The sequence below is a fragment of the Rhipicephalus microplus genome, chromosome 4 (genome assembly GCF_043290135.1).
Source record: "Rhipicephalus microplus isolate Deutch F79 chromosome 4, USDA_Rmic, whole genome shotgun sequence".
NCBI classification, from domain to species: Eukaryota; Metazoa; Arthropoda; class Arachnida; order Ixodida; family Ixodidae; genus Rhipicephalus; species Rhipicephalus microplus.
This window is the reverse complement of record NC_134703.1, coordinates 213,221,087-213,238,468: the sequence shown is the minus strand read 5'-3', so window position 1 is coordinate 213,238,468 and position 17,382 is coordinate 213,221,087. Positions and strand designations below refer to the sequence as shown.

The following is a 17,382-nucleotide window of genomic DNA, read 5'->3' as shown; positions in this document are numbered from 1 at the left end:
TTTTTCTCCTGCAGGTTCATTTGAGAGGCAGAAGAAGGAGCAGTGGGCTTGGCTGCGGTCGTAATGCAAGGAGGCTACAAAGCTCCTGTGGAGTGTCCTTCAGCTTCAGAACAAGAGCCTCATAGTAGCCCCGCATTGGAGTATTTGTGCATCAAGAGGACAAACAAGTGCCCCTGAACGGGGCTCTGACAGCGAGAAATTTGGAGGTTGTGGCTAGTGATTATTGCCTAAAGAGGTACTGACGCAAATTTTTGTCTTGCAATATTAACATTGTTGACAGCCTATTAGTCACAATGTGGTGGATTGCTTGCTGCAGCATGGGACAGATGGACAATTGCTGTCTGTTTATTACAGACTAGTTTTAGCTTGGCACAGCTCTAAGAACACGAGCCACGGAATGCAACAAATGCCAACTAGTGTGCTAAATGGTACACATAAAACGGGGCTTCCAGGTGTAAGTAGCACTTGCACAGCAGGTCTATCAATATTGAAAGTGGACGGTGACAACCGACACAGTAATCAAGGCGCTGGGGCAAACAGCTCCCGCTCGGCGCTTCTGGCTTAAGAGACGGCCCACCATGGCGTATTGTTCTTCTTCCTTCTTACACACAGAACACTGACGCACTTCTGTGCTGCCTGCGTTATGTGCTCACATTGTTTTGCTGCTGCATATGCAGCACAATTTCGTTGTCGTCAAGTTGATCGTTCTCGTTCGGGTGCAAAGATTTTCTTGAGGCATCCTCACGTTCCACATGTTTACATTAGGCATGAACACAGCAGTCGCTGAATAGTAGCCTGCTAGCACAAGTGTGGCCAAAAGGCAATAACGACTATGATGTCAATAATGTAGCTGTGCCAACTCTGAGCTCAGCAACAATGGTGGCACCTGGAAGTTGGGACTCAGCTTCAGGTCACTTTCAGTGATTCAATGATGCGAGATGCGGCATATAGCACTGGATCAGGCACGCAAACTTTAATATTCATATAATTGGCCGTCTGAGCTATAATTGTTCATCCAATTTGTAGATATATGTACGTTCAAGGGAATCAATGTCGCAGGCTATATTAGCCACAAAATTTTGTGTCAGTACTCTTTATGGTATTTTGCTTTATGTTTTAACTTACAGTTAAACAAATAAGTAAAGAATTTAGTAAGTTATAGTAATCATATAAATAAATTCGAGGATGCAAAAATATTTGTCTTGTTTTTCTCAAATGTCCCGACACTACACTACATACAACACTTCCACCCGTTTAGTCTACTGTACTTTCGAAGCACCATTAAATTGCCCATTGTGGCATATTCATATTTTTTACACTATAAACTGGTATAGCCTTATTACCATGCTTAGACAAACATTACTTATGACCCTTACTACTTGCCCAAAGTAACCGGGGTTGTTCTGTAGAAGGGCTTGTTTGGGGCTAGTTTATGCTTGCTTAAAATTATATGGTGTGTGGTTTTGTGTGACTGTTCTCTCTTTTTTGCACTATATTATGATTTTCAGCAGGACCGGAGAATTCCTCGGACCCCTATCACCTATATTACCCACGAACCCTTAACTCCTGTATGGCCCATATACCCCATATGCCCCATAAGCCCTGTATCCCCCATATGGCCCGTAATCCCTGTATCCCCCATATGGCCCATAATCCCTGTATCACCTGTATCCAATAACATCGTATGATACGGGTCCTATCTGTACAGGATTTTTCAGTAGGGTACACTCGTTTTTAGCACAGGAAGTCACAGATCAAAGCACAAGAACACCGACATGCTCATTTCGCTCGGCCGACGATCGCACACGGGACCGGCGCTAGCATAGCCGGCCGGCATTCGCTGGATTTGTCGGCGTCGCTCGAACTTGGCACGAAACCGCGGTCACGCTGGTAGCACTCGCAGTCGTTCGTCGTTTCGTTGTCGTTCTAGATTACGAAGCGCTCTTTCAGGAACGTTTGGAGTAGTTTTCATGCTTGCTTTGAGCACTCGGTTGTGCCTTCGAAGCGGTGGCCATTAGGCACAGCATTCGGAGTCATCGCGGCCTCTGGTTGGTTGGCGCCGCTGTACGCGTGGTGACGTAGCGTACGCGAGGCGAAATATCAAGCCCGGCTTGATCCCTCGCGCCTGCTCGCGTATGTCCCTCCGAAGCCGACGCCGAGAGACGCATTGGACGCTTTTGATGCGTAGACGCGAGCATACGCGTGCCAGTGGTTGGCACTTAAACGCGTACGTGAGACGAGATATGACGAAGGCGTGGACAAACTGAAGTAGCTCTTTTTCTTTAATGCCTTGCTTTCGAGCGGACACGCGAGCAATGCGGCGGGTTGTTTGAGTGACGGCAATGGTGAGGCGTTCCAGTGCAATGGTGTTCCGTGGATTGGATTGAATGAACAGGCCTAAAATACGCTTTTGGTGAACTTGTGGTATGGCTACACCATTGACATAGATTTAGATTGCCGGTTGGGGAGGATACTTGCTCCCATGGTGGTCGGTAGGACGAAGCAGCAACAGCTCCGAATTGCTCTCTGAGCACGTGAGGGCTGCATGCGTCGCATGGCTAATGACGGCGTCGGCCGCACGTTTGAGAGTCTCTTTTACCTGATTGTCTGAATTCGTAGCTTCACAGCGTGACGTCGTCTGCATAAATGGCATGACGAAGGCCCGGGATCTCATCGAGTGAAGCAGGCAGCATGCGCATAGCAAGGTTAGATAGAAATTGAGCAAAAACCACTCCTTGAGGGGTGTCTCTGTCTCCAAGTGTGAGGTGTTTAGAGGCGGAGCCACCGGCTGACAATACTTCAACGGTACGGTTTGAAAGGAAGTCACATATGTAGTTATACGTATGTTCACTCGGGTCAATGGCGGCAAGGTTTGGGGCGATGGCTTCGTGTCGCATCAAGTCGAATTCCTTTGAAGATCTAGACCAAGCACGGCACGAGTGCCGGTCTTCGGTGAAGTACGAAGGAGGTCATGTTGTATTTGCACTGGCACGTCTTGCGTCGATAAGTGGGCACAAAAACCGAGCATTGAGTGAGGGAGGAGGTCATTTTCTTAAGCATAGGTCCGTAATCGCGCAATGACAACGTATTCTATTAGCTTGCCAATACAAGATGTTAGCGATATGGGGGCGAAGGTTGGCGATGTTGATCTTATTGGGTGGTATGGGGATACATACGCGCCTCGCGTGTCTCCACTCCTGTGGTATGTGGCTGATGCGCCAGCACTCGTTAGCGTACCCCGTGAGCGCAGTCACCGATTTCACGTCGAGATTTCGGAGGAACTTGTTCCTTACGCCATCAGGACCAGGCGCCGACGTTCTGCGATTGTGGCGTAGATTTCCGCCTTCGTAGTAGCTTCGTCTTGTTGGGGGTTGGTTTGCCGCTGTACGTGGGAAAGCGCTCCGGTAGCGCGTTCGGCTGGGCGAGGTTCGCGTAACGACGAGCCAACTTTTCGAGAAGCTCGGCGTCCGTGCCAGGGTAATGATGTAGCAGCCGGTGAAGCTGTTTTGCGCAGACGACTTGGACACGCAGGGATCGAGCAAGTGTCGTAGTAAGTGTCACGTTCTCGTGGAGCTCATCTGCCCGCTGAGACTGTCTCACAGCTGACCCCACTGCTGTCTCGCCAGGGCGAGGCTGTGGTTCTCAATTCCACGCGCTAGCGCTTCGATGCGGCGGCGTAATTTCTTGTTGTGACGCTGCCGGCGCCACCCGTGCATGAGGCCAGCGCGTGAATCCCACATGTGGATGGGGCGATAGTCGGTTGTGGGCAAGTCGGTGGTAGTCTCCACTTCAAAGTTTTGACTTGCACGTGCTCTTGCATGGAAGCGATTCATTCATTGATATCCGTAATGGTGTTGGAGGCTTGTTTTTCACGCAACTGGCGAAATTTCGGCCAATCGCTAATGTGAGCTGTGGGTTTTGGCTTCTTGTTGAGGCGCGTTTGAATTGTTGTCCATGGGGATGTTGTGATCACTGCCCACTAAAAGGCCCGTGTTGTCCCAAGTAGCTCGCGTAACGTTCTCGCACAGTGTTAGGTTCGGCGATGTGTCATGGCACACACTGTTGCCTATTGGTGTGAGCGGCTGCTGCGGATCGTTAAGTAAGGTAAGGTGAAAGTCTTGTACTAACGACCATGGCTTTCTGTCATTCGGATCCGCGTGCGTGTAGCCCCAATTGCGATGTCATGCGTTAAAGTCGCCAAGCAAGAGCAGATGCGCGTCTACGACGACAGCGATCGTCTCAGTGAAAAAGCGAGAGAAGTCTGCCGCTTTCTCACGGGGTGAAGTGTACACATTCAGGACAAAGAGCGACTTGCCTGTGCATTTGCATGGTAGAATCTCTACGATCAGATGCTGATTGTCCATTCCTTCCAATTCATGCTGTACATCTACGAGGCTGCTGTGAAGGAGCGTGGATGTGCAGGAGAAAGCATGCGTATCAAGCTGATGGTAGGCTACGTAACCGGGGAGGGTGGAGAGAGTAGACGTCTCTTGCAAGGCGATAACATCCGGGGCTGGTTCTGTTGCCTGCGGATCAGCTTGCAGTTTCTGTACGAGCTGATTCAGGTGGCTGCCATATGTTCAGTGTGGGCCACGCCATGATTTAGCCATTGCCGGCTTGGAGCCCACCTGCAGCGTGGCAGTTTGGCCGAACGTGGACGAATGCTCGCGGCGCTCGAGCCGTGCACGGATTTCGGCGGTGGTGGACTCCGTGTAATTTTTGAGAGCATTCAGTGAAGTATAGGTGGCCTCCGTATAACTCTTCAGGGCGTTCAGTGAGGTGCTCGTGTCCGCAATGGCTTACTGCAGAGTGTTGAAACGGACTTCGAATTTCGCGTCTAGGGTCGTGAGAGCCGCAGATACTGCTTTAGAGACCACCGTAGCGATATCGGTTTCAGCATGAAGCGACGCGGTGGAGGTGTTTGCTTTGCGCTTACCCGGGGGCTGCGATTGCGGCTGGGATGGGGAAGAGACGGCCTCCATCGGTTCCGACATGGTCGTGGCTGGTACTCAAGGGTTTTGTCTCGCTTTCTTGTAATGTCTGGATGTGTTGTGTGAGGTTTCATATGTGAGACATTAGAGAGCTCAGACTGCTGCGAGGAAAGTTGTGCCTTAGGTGAGGAGTTCTCCCTGACCAACTTCCTCACTCGTAAATTCTGCGACGACGTCGGTGATACTTTGAGCGACGCTGGGGATTTTTGGGACCAGGCAAGCTTTTTGGACTAGGCACGGATGATGACTGTGACAATTCCTTGGACGAACCGGGAGAAAATGAAAGAGGAGCGAGCACGAGTTGAGGTAGCTAGCAGAATGGGACCGCGATAGGGACTTGGACCGTCACTTGAACCGTGACTTGGATCTGGACTTAAACCGGGGCCTGGACCAGGACCTCAACTGGGAACGTCCACGGTTGCGGGGTCCGGAATGGTCGGTTTGTTTCTGCTGCTGCGGCTGGCCGAGAGGCGTGCACTGTTCTTCGGATGGTGAGTGATTGGTGCGAAGGATTGATGAATGCTGCAGGTGTGGCTCTTCATCGGGTGCTTGCGTCAGTGTGTAGCCGGACAGGTTAGGCTTCTTAACGGAACGTTATTTGTAGTTTGAACTGTTCGTTGCGTGACCGCCCTTACAAACGAGGCAGCGGACACGACATGTCGGTTAGGTTCCCTGTGGGATCGGTGGGTGTTCCTCGCCACAACGCGCACAGCGGTTGTGTTTTGGATGAGGGCAAACGTCACTTCAATGACCCACTTTGCGGCAGGTAAAGCATGCTTCTACTCTTGGGTAAAAGGGGGAGAGGCGAATGTAGACGCCGTGATAAAAGATCTATTGTGGCAAACAATCTCCGAGCATGGTGACGAGTTCGTGTTTGCTCCATCCCATGCGACGGCCATCCACGACAGGCATAGGTGGGTTGCTCTCTTGCAAGTCCTTCAAGATTTCTGCATTAGTAAAACTGTAGTAGGCGTTAAACATGATGCCACGAAATGCATAGTCGGGTGGTGGGGCGTAAATGTGAAATTCGATGGTCCGGAATTCAATCTGCAGTGATGTGATGTGAAGGTAGGCTTGTGCTCGGACGGATTCTCGCACACTAAGGGTGAATGTGTTGTTTGTGGGGTGAACCCGCACTTTGTCGCGGGACGCTGGCGGCTGGTGCGGTAGCGACGCGGCCTTCAGCAGAGCTTCGTACAGTTGCCATGGCAGCAGCTTCGTAAGCTCGACGGGCGTTTTTGGCCGCCCCATGTGGATGGCGTCAGGCGGGATCTTAGGTAGTAGACCATGTCTTCGCAAGGGCGGCGGGTGCGGTTTCAGGTCATTACGTGGGGGCGTCGCTTCATGGGCACCGTTCAGGTGCGGCGTTGCCTGGCGGAGCTCAAGGCGTCACTTCTCTTGGGCGCGAAAACCGGGTGATGGCTGCCAAGAGCCGTTCGACCAGTTTTCTGCCGAAATCGTGGTTCCTTCAACCATGTATTCCATGTAGGGGGTGACCAGGCGCGGCAAGGACGCGGGAGGAAACGCTAAAGCACAGGCAAAAAGCCTACGCGAAAGAAAATGGGAGCGTTGCAGGAGACGCGAGAGTGTCTCTCACAGACGCGAGAGCAAGAAATGCACGTCCGCTCTCTTCGAAAGCTTGAGTGGGGCCTCAGAGGAACAGAACTTTCCGTCTCTTGCAACCGACCAACTAACACTCACACCGCCGACGCGCTCGCAGTCGGCAACACAACCTAAGGTGCATATTGCGCAGTCTCCACCAATTACCTCACCTGCACCACAGACGCACCCAAGCGTTTTGCAAAAATTAGCGGAACTACGAAACTCCCAGAAAAAGTATCTGCAAATTATCTGTGACCAACAGAAAACTATTTATGAACTTAAAGCTGTTATTATTCAATTGAAAGAACAAAATGCTCCCAAAGACGCTCTAACCTTGAGTCAAGGGGAACTCCCCCCGAGCATGCGCAATACGAGCGTCGCATGAGCAATATGAGCGCCGTGACTTCATGCCCCGACGCTGATCGCCACAACGTGAAGACGGCGCTGCTGGCAGACTGGAGTGGTATAAAGACTGGACGCCCCTTGACTGAAGCCATAGGGCACGGCGGCACTGCCAGGATGCAACACTTCAACCCGTTTGTTTATCTACCGCAGGTGAGCAGGCGTTATTACAAATGTATTCGCTGAAATTACCTATAACTAATAGTGCTGCCGTGCCCTAGGCAGACTTGTGCCCTATGGAGTGACATGTGTACCTGTATCAAGGAATTACTGTTGCTCAGTGGCGACATTGAAACAAACCCGGGACCCGATATGAACAAGATCATGAAACAGCTTCAAGTAGTTGCAGATGACATAAAAGAAATAAAAGAAGAACGTTTAAAATCTATTGAAGCAAAACTTGAACAAGTAACGTTACTGGAAAACAAGATCACGTCCTGTGTCTTCCAAGTAACCAATCTTCAAAACACCGTTCAATACTTGGAGTTAAAAATAGACGACTTAGAAAACCAGTCTAGAAGGTCAAACTTACTTGTGTATGGCGTACCGGAGGAGGCAGACGAGCACCCCGAAACCCTCGAACAAACCATAAGTGAGCAGATACTTAAGAACATACTAAAGATCAAACCCGTTCCAATAGAAAGAATCCACAGGATAGGAAAACAAAACGCTCAAAAACCTAGACCAGTGATGCTGAAACTCCTCGACTTCCGAGACAAAGTAACCATTCTTAGAAACTGCACGAAACTAAAGAGCACCACTTTCTCTGTTGGAGAGGACTTCTCAAATAGAGTAAGATACATCAGAAAAATGCTTTGGCAAATTGCAAAAACCCAAAAAAGAAGCCGGAGACAAAGTATTTCTGGTCTATGACAAGTTAAAAGTGAATGAAGATCTATACCAATGGGATGACGATACAAATAATATTGTGCTCGTAAGCGCTGGCCGTCACACCATTAACCATGAAAAAAACGACGAAGCGGAAGCATCAGGCGAGCCACAACGCCGCAGCCAACGAAAGAAATAACACTTCTTACCATAAACACCCGCAGCATGCTTCAAAAATTAGTACCGCTTGAATCCTTACTTCTTGGAATTGAACCTGACTTCGTGGCTTTGACAGAAACATGGCTGACAAATGAGATAAAGGATTTTGAGGTAACACCCCCCAACTACGTCATCATTCGTAAAGATAGGCAGACACGCGGGGGAGGAGTGGCCATCCTACTTAAAAAAGAGCTTTCCCTTGAAATACTTCCTGAGGTTATCGGAGTCGAGGCAATATGTTGCAAGCTTCTCTTCACTTCTCGCCCAGTATTTGTTGGCTGCGTTTATCGCAGCCCATCTTCAGACAAGGATAGCTTGCAGGCATTGCACACGTATATGCATCGGTATGTTCTCGGAGCCAGGCTAATTTTGCTCGGCGACTTTAACTTACCCGATATAAACTGGCGAACAATGCAACACAACAGCGCATGCACGGGTGCGCTCATTGACATCTTGTTGACATTTAATCTGTCCCAAATCGTAAAACAGCCTACCCGTATCCAAGGGGGCTGTTCTAATATACTAGACTTGGTGTTCTTAAGCGATCATTTTCCTGGAGATAATGCACAGGTTGAAGTTCTTGAGGGCATATCATACTACGAAGTTATTCAGGGCTCCATTTCTATAGTTGACATCCCTATACTGTCCAACTCCTTTTCTGCCTATCTTGACTTTAACCATGCCGATGACACCAGTATACTTGATTATCTTTTCCATGAACTTGCTTCATTTGAACTACTTGCGAATGATTCAAGCACAAATGTGGAAATACTATGGGCAAGATTCAAATCAGTCGTAACACATTGCGTTCTTAACTATGTGCCATCCAAAACAAAGAAAACACGCAAACATAATCCCTGGATAAGGCGTGAAATTATTCAATGCAAGCGTAAAGTAAAGCGCCTCAGAAAAACTTTGAAGGCAAAATCTACTCCGCAAATTCGGAATAAGTTGGGTCAAGCAATTACTAAGATGAAATCCCAAATAAAAATGTCCAAAGCAAACTATTTTACAAGTACACTACCCAGCTTTTTGAAAACGTCTCCCCAGAAGTTCTGGAACTACCTTAATCCCAAAAACCGTATTAGGCCCGCGGCCCCGGAAGAAAGCAAAGATAAAGCAAACTCGCTAAATAACTATTTCCAATCTGTTTTCACGATTGACGATGGAAATGTGCCTCATGTTGACATTTGCAACACCCGACATATTGAACCACTTTTTGTGACAGAGTCCGGAGTGCTTAATTTGTCGTTAAAATTAGATACTAAGAAGGGTGCCGGTTCCAATAACTTGCCAAATGAATTTCTTAGGCGATATGCTGAATGGGTAGCCATTCAGCAAAAAGTAGCCAAAAGTTGTGTATACTTTTCAATAAGTCTATATCAACCTGTTTCCTCCCCCAAGAATGGAAAATCGCAAAAGTAGCTGCTGTTCATAAATCTGGTAGCGAAGCTGACCCTTCAAATTTGAGACCCATTTCACTAACCAGCACAACTTGCAAACTACTGGAACACATTATTCTTAAACATCTAACGTTGTATCTTGACCAGAATCACATCTTATCGCCACTACAACACGGTTTTCGCAAAGGACTATCTACAGTTACCCAACTGGTTGAACTAATTCACGACATCTACCTCAATGTAGATTGTACAAAACAAACTGATTTAATTCTATTAGATTTCTCAAAGGCGTTTGATCGGGTGCCACACAAAAAACTTATAAAAAAATTAGAAGCAACGATAGGCGCAGGCCCACTTACTGACTGTATCGACAATTATCTGAGTAACCGAACACAGTATGTGCAAGTCAATCGCGAAAGTTCTACCATAGCCAACGTTACGTCAGGTGTACTGCAGGGCAGTGTTTAAATGGGGGCAGTGGCCCCCATTTTATTTTTGATCTTCATTAATGATTTACCTGCTGGCATTGGTGTTAATGTGAGGCTTTTCGCCGATGATTGTATACTTTACCAGGAAATAAACGCCCCAGAAGATCATGTAAAACGGAACAATGACTTGCAGTTCATATCTAAGTGGTGGGCTCTTTGGCAAATGACCCTGAATGTTAAAAAATCTGCTCTCTTGAGGATAACAAGAAAAAAGCAAGTATATGAATTTGTTTACGTTATAAATAACTCTCCACTTCCGATAGTGACTGAACACAAATATCTAGGTTTAACTTTAACGCAAGATTTTAGATGGGATATCCATGTTAGTCATGCCACATCAACTGCATTAAAACGGCTGTTTTTCCTTCGTAGAAGTCTCGCTTCCCCGCCACCTGAAACGAAACTTCTAGCCTACAAAGCATTCATCAGACCTGTCTTAGAATATGCAAACGTCGCGTGGTTTCCCTTTACAAACAATCTCATAAATGCCCTAGAACAAATACAACGAAAAGCGATAAGATTTGTCTATAACAAGTACAGAATAACTGACTCACCCACAGAACTTTAAAAAAAAAGCAGGTCTCTTAACAATAAAAAACCGCGCTAAACTGGCACGTCAGAAATTCCTATATCAGTTAGTTCACCAACAGCTAAACATAGCCAGTTCAAAGTATATGTCATTTAAAGAAACGAGGCCAACACGACAAAAGCATTCTCAGACACTGAATGAATATCAGTGCCGGACGGACTGTCTGAAATATTCTTTTTTTCCACTAGCAATTCGCGAGTGGAATAACTTGACAATTATTATAACAAACAGTCAATCATTGGAAACTTTTTCATCTCTGCTCGAATGTTATTTATTGTCTTCAGAACTGACGAACCCTGTTTTTTTTCTTGTCCACTGTTTGAAGTGCTCACTTTCATTTTTTTCAGTACTAGTTAAAATTGATGTCCTATGCTACTGAATGTATTTTAGTGGTACAGATGTAGTCATCAAATGTATTCCTGTCGGCTTTGTCTCACTCGTTATTATAATAATTCAGTGAGTACCCTCTGTATAAATCTCGCCCTTTCACAATGTTTGTGCCCTTCCTGCAATAATCCCTAATTGGGATTGGCAGTATATGTAAATAAATAAATAAATAAATAAATAAATAAATAAATAAATAAATAAATAAATAAATTTGCTGCGCAGCTACAGCCCATGCAACACATTCTTGAGGCACTCAAACCAAGAAACGTCGAGTAAAGGTAACAAATGCGTCAGGCCTATTGCCAGGGCAGATCAAGAAGAAACGATAGATTCAGAATCATGCCTCTGATAATTCAGTGGAACACGAGAAACCTTCCCAACAAATTTGATGACTTTCTTTACATCATAAATGCCCCCGAAAAAACTCCCGGTATCTGCGTGCAGGAGACGCGTAAATATTGCCCAATTCCAGGTTATGCTGGCGTTTCATCTGGTCGATGTGTTACGTATACAAAGAAGAAGTTTCCGGCGGTCCACAAACTCCTTTTTTCAGTTTCATTATCATGCATTCAGACTCGTACTGAGTTAGAAGGCAAGACATACGAAATATAAAACTGCTACAACCCTCCCAAATCAAGTAATATGGAGCTCCCCCTCATTAAAATATACCCTGAAGGTCCAACCTTAATTCTGGGAACTTTTAACGCACCTTGCGTCTTCTGGTGATACTCACAAGAATCTCCAAAAGGGAGAATTTTGTGAGTATCCCCAGAAGGGAGAATAATACATCGCCAGACCTGACGTGGGTTAGGCACTTGCCAAAAAGTACACACTGGAACTTATGGCCCGACAATATTGGCAGCGACCACTTATCAATTGTGATTGCCTGGGGCGAAATTTTTACTATGTCAAAGGAGTGCTCCTTCATTGACTGAGACAAGTATTGGTCTTATAATGATTGATGCCCTGAAACGGTTACTTTTCACGAATTCACAAAACATGTACGAGAAGTGACAAGGAAGGCAAACAAAACCTACAAAAACATTCCTCAAAGGCCTGCGTCCGGTAGGCACCTCGTTAACTTGTGGGAGGCACGCATAGCTGCTTTACATGCGTACAAGACTGAAAAATCAGCTCGCAATGGTCTGAAGCCTAATCTTCTTGCGAGACAAGCATCGAAGTACGCATGTAAGCTACGTATGCAGCAGTGGCAGGATTGCTACAAACAACTACATGGTCGGATAAATAATCAAATGCTATGAAACATTGTCAAATCATTGAAAGGCTGGGAAAAAACTCGAACAGTAGCTGAAAAACTCTGTTTGGATTCTCATTCGTCAGCATCAACCACCGCCGATACATGCGCCAGCACATTTTTCTCACAACCGGCAAGGCATCCGGAGTATCCAAAGTGGCCAGAGGAAAAACGAAGCAACGAAATATTGAATGATCCCTTCACAATTCAAGAACTTATAATAGCACTGAAGGAGTAAAATTGTAAAACAGCTTCGGGCCCTGATATGATTACCTGCAAACAATTACAGCACCTGACAGAGGACCAACTAACCCCTCTTCTTTCTATCATCAATCAAGTATGGGAAGATGGCAATCTCCCTAAAGAATGGAAACATTCAAACGTTATACCACTGCCTAATATGAACAAACCTCCGACGACTGCAAGCAACCTTCGGCCCATTTCATTAACTTCAGTAATCGGAAAGGTGATGGAGCGAATGGTAAACAAGCACCTCACCTAAATGCTAGAAAATGGGGAGCACTATCACTGGACCCAAACTGGCTTTAGATCTCACCTGTCTACTCAAGACACACTCCGGTGCCTATAGGAGGGCGTACTAAAGAACCCCTCACCTTATTGACCGAGCACTATTGTAGGTACTGAAGTAAAGAAGGCTTGCAATTCGGTGCCCCATGATACTATTCTAAGATAGCTGTCAGAACTGCCTGTTGGTAGAAGGCTGTATAATTATGTCCGGAGTTTTCTCAAGGACAAGACCTTTTCTATAAAAATAGGCTCTTTTCACCAGTCAATCATACTCCAACAAAATTGGGGTTCCGCAGGCAGCCGTTATTTCTACAGCACTGTTTTACATAACAATGCACCCACTTGCCTTTGTTCTAAATGAAGTCCAGTTAGTCTCGGTGGGAATCTATGCCGACGACGTTACAATTTGTTGTAACACGTGAGACATCTCTACGCAACTGCACCAACCCCAGAAGGCAATTGATGTTATCACCACTTTCCTTATCAGCCAAGATCTCCTGGTTTCACCGGAAAAGACAGAATTTAGAGTTGTTCTGAAACCTACAAACAACAGCAAGCAGCAATTTATTCGAGCTAAAATCCAACTTACTGTACGCAACACAAGCATACAGCGCAAAAAGCACATTAAGGTACTGGGCATAATCTATCAAGAAAATGTCAAGTGCACTCAATTGGTAGAAAAAGCGTTGTGCACTACGAAACAGACAACAAGAGTGCGGCGAAAGTTGACAAATTGCGCCTGAGGCCTATCCGAAGGTCAAATTAAAAGTCTCGCACAAACTCTCGTCCACTTAAGGCTCCTTCCTATATGAGCTGCCCTTCCTGCAAATGACGGCGACCCAGCTTTAAAAACTTGAACGCATCAACAAAACATTCATTCTAATCGCCACAGGGCTACTGAAATACACCAAAGTCAAAGACCCGTACTGAACAGGTCTACTTCTTCTATTACGTGACTATGTAGAGCCTGCACTGCAAGCTGAAAACGAGCGCCTTAAGCTAACCGCCCTGGAGGAGCCATCAGAAACGAGATAGGTCTAAACAACCAAGACCTGCCTTAAATTCTGCCCACCATTCTTCCATGCGAAGATATTACCGTGACTGACAATCGGCCGTTTCCAAAACATATAGCCAAGCCTCGGACAATTAGTGAAGGGCATACTGCGCTCTGTGTCATATTGAACACCATAAAATTATACCTAACGAAGAAGATATAATCTACACGGATGCCTCATGCACTCTAGAAGTCTCCAACACAGGGGCATTTTTCAACCTGAGAAAAGGGAAAGCGTCCTCATTTTTTATTACTCAATCCTGCTTACTGCGCGAAGCAGCTGAAGTGTACGCTATTTCGGAAGCTTTAGCCCATTACAATCAAGTGGGATCATCGCCAAAAGCTATTCACATCTTCACGAATTCGCAGCAAGTGCTTCAAACACTCCAAACTAGAAGAAAGCCACCAGCGTACGCCAGGCACTTCCTGCACTATGCCGCCCAACTTCAAGAATGTTCAGTCCGTATACGAGTTAATTTAATTCCTGCACACACAATTATACCGGCACATGAGCTAGTTTATCTACGAGCAATGCAGCATCATAGCAAGGAACGACTCGGGATGCGAGCTCGAAGCAGGCCGCAACGATGACCAGAGGTGAGAACCATGAAGGCAACTACCGAGCGAAACTTCAACACCGGCGGCAATGAAGAGCCAAACTAGAAGAAGCTACAAAACACAATGCCCCACCCCTAAGATCCACCCGCCTTTACGAGGTCACACTCGGAAGATTGCAAACACGAAGTTTCACGATAATGCTGGTTCTTCACAAGATACACCCGACAAAGTACTCCGACCCCTACTGTGATTACCGCCACGAGCCAGCAACGACGGAGCATATCCTCTGGGAATGCCCCGCTCACGAATCAAGCTGCGCTGCTTTCAGCAAACAAGCCCAACTTACCCTGCTTGACCAACAGCAAGACAAAGAAGAGACTACCAACTGGATGCTTGAAGACCCACTCATCAGAGCCAGGCTGAATCAGAGGTGTGCTGCCTTGCGCACGATCACCACTCCCTGCCCAGCAGTAACAAGCTGATCAGTTTGAGGTCACCCGAGTTTTTTAATGCGAAGCATTTCTTAGTGAACTTAGGTGACTTTGCTCGTATCTATCTATCTATCTATCTATCTATCTATCTATCTATCTATCTATCTATCTATCTATCTATCTATCTATCTATCTATCTATCTATCTATCTATCCGCTTACGACTTTAAGCTCTCCTGGCCGCTTCCATAACTAACGGTATCAATACCAAACTTGGTATGGCACAACATGACTGTATAAGAAACATATTTGACTAGTCACAACATGAAGATCATGACATGTACGTCATGAATGTCATGATTTACATTTTATGGTGCTGAAGCTCTTGCGGTGGTTTCGTTCACGTGGCATGCTGCAAAACTGGTATGGTATGCCATGATTGCATGGCGAACACAAGCGACAGACCTTAACATGAAAATAATAACATGTGTGTAATGTCACAACATGACTACATGTCACGCTCCTGATGCACTCACGACCATTTTGCTAGCGTCATATATACCAAATTGGGTATTACGGTACGTGAATGGATGACGATGGTATGTGACTGGTGCAACCATGATAAACATGAGAAGCGTGTCATGTAACAGCATGACTACATGCTACGTTTATGATGCGCTCGCGGCTGTTTCGCTAGCTTTACATGTACCAAACTCAGTATTACGCAACGCGAACGGGCGAAATAGGTAAATGACACATCCAAACATGGTTATCACGACATGCGTGCCATGTAAGAACATGACTACGTGCCACCCTCATGATGCGCTCACGACCGTGTCACTCGCTTCACATATGCCGAATTCGGTATTGCGTGACGCGAATGAATGACGAAGGTATGCGTCTGGTGCAAACATCATAATAATGAGATCCATGTCGTGAGAGAACATGCCTACACGCCACCGTCAAGGCGCCAATACATTTAGACGTGAAATGGTGCACGTGCTCACGGGCGTTCATTTCGTCGCGTCACGCTGGTGTTGCCATGCCAACCGCCCATCCTGCCATATACTCACAGGCGCGCGCCACGCTGCGTTCCTTTAACGCATGCGCGTTTCAGCGCGTCCGGCATCCCTCTGTCATAAAAATAGGGAGACGCAGTGTTGTCTGAGTAACGCTTCTGTGCAAAATGCATCATGTTGCATTTCGCGCCTGTCATGTCTGGCGTTAGACTATAGAGTGCTCCCGTTTTGCTAACGTAGCGTTGCTGTGCCTAGCATGCGCGAGCGTCAACGCTACATTGGAGTATATTGGACCTTTCATGATGCGCTCGTGGTCGTTTTTCTAGCTCCACATATACCAAATTTGGTGTTACGTGAGGTCAATAAATGACGATGTATTACTGGTGAAAACACAATAATCCTACACGCGTGTCATGTAGGAACATGACAACATACTACGCTCACAGCGTGCTCGCGGCCGTTTCGCTAGCTCCACATATACTAAATTTGGTATGACCTGACGTGAGTAGATGACGAAGGTAAAAGACACATCCAAACATGATAATCGTGATAATCGTGACACGGAAGTCACGTACGGCATAATTTAACTCCACCTCGTAACGTTGTGCTGAATTTAAAGTGACATTTCTTACGAAAATACCAAATAATGAACGTATATAAGTGATATATGGCCACATATAAGCATATATGTCAGCATATGTGGCCTCCGTTTACCATATATGGATGTAAATCTGGTGGGGTCGATTCATATATGGGGATATATACAGCAATATATGATGCTGTTAGTTCATATAAGGTGTCAAATTCGGACTTATAAGGCACGGACACACCATATACACTACATCAAGTAGATCTTTGTATGTGTAAGTGCTCCCTTTTATGGGATGAACCATGTGTATATAGCATCACGATTACACACATTTATATGGATTGTCATATATAACAATCCATACACCATCGTAACCTGTTTGTTTTCTACAACAAAAGTATTATATATATATATATATATATATATATATAAATATATATATATATATATATATATATATATATATATATATATATATATATATATATATATATATATATATATATATATATATATATATATAATAAGGGCAAGAAGTGTATACCTAAGGGCTCGTTTTTCCGTGCTTTGACACAATATTAATGAGATCTAACAGACAGCAATGCCAAGGAATGTACAGGGTAGTTATTAGAACCAATGGAATGTAAATAAGAAAAAAGAAAAGTGGATGAAAAAATAACCAGCCGTGAGCAGGAATCGAACCTACGACCTTCGAATAACGCGTTCGATGCTCTAACCACTGAGCTACCACAGCGGCCTTCCCACCATCCACTTTTTTGGGTTTATATGTGAATTTAGAAATAGGAGTGTCAGTTAGCGCCATCTATAAGCCAAGCGACGAGTGGGAACCACTCTTGGTTCTAACCACCATTGGTTCTAATAACTACCCTGTACATTCCTTGGCATTACTGTCTGTTAGATCTTATATATATATATATATATATATATATATATATATATATATATATATATATATATATATATATATATATATATATATATATATATATATATATATATATATATATATATATATATAT

At 45.5% G+C, this 17,382-nt stretch overlaps 1 long non-coding RNA gene across 1 annotated transcript in view; it reads left to right on the top strand.

Annotated features, from left to right (window-relative positions):
* The window catches only part of LOC119167577 (uncharacterized), a 78,674-nt gene that overhangs the window by 13,483 nt on the left and 47,809 nt on the right, over positions 1-17,382 (top strand). Inside the window, exon 5 of the long non-coding RNA XR_012895062.1 lies at positions 15-7,148. This is a non-coding gene — a long non-coding RNA (uncharacterized LOC119167577). The remainder of the gene's footprint in view (positions 1-14; positions 7,149-17,382) is intronic.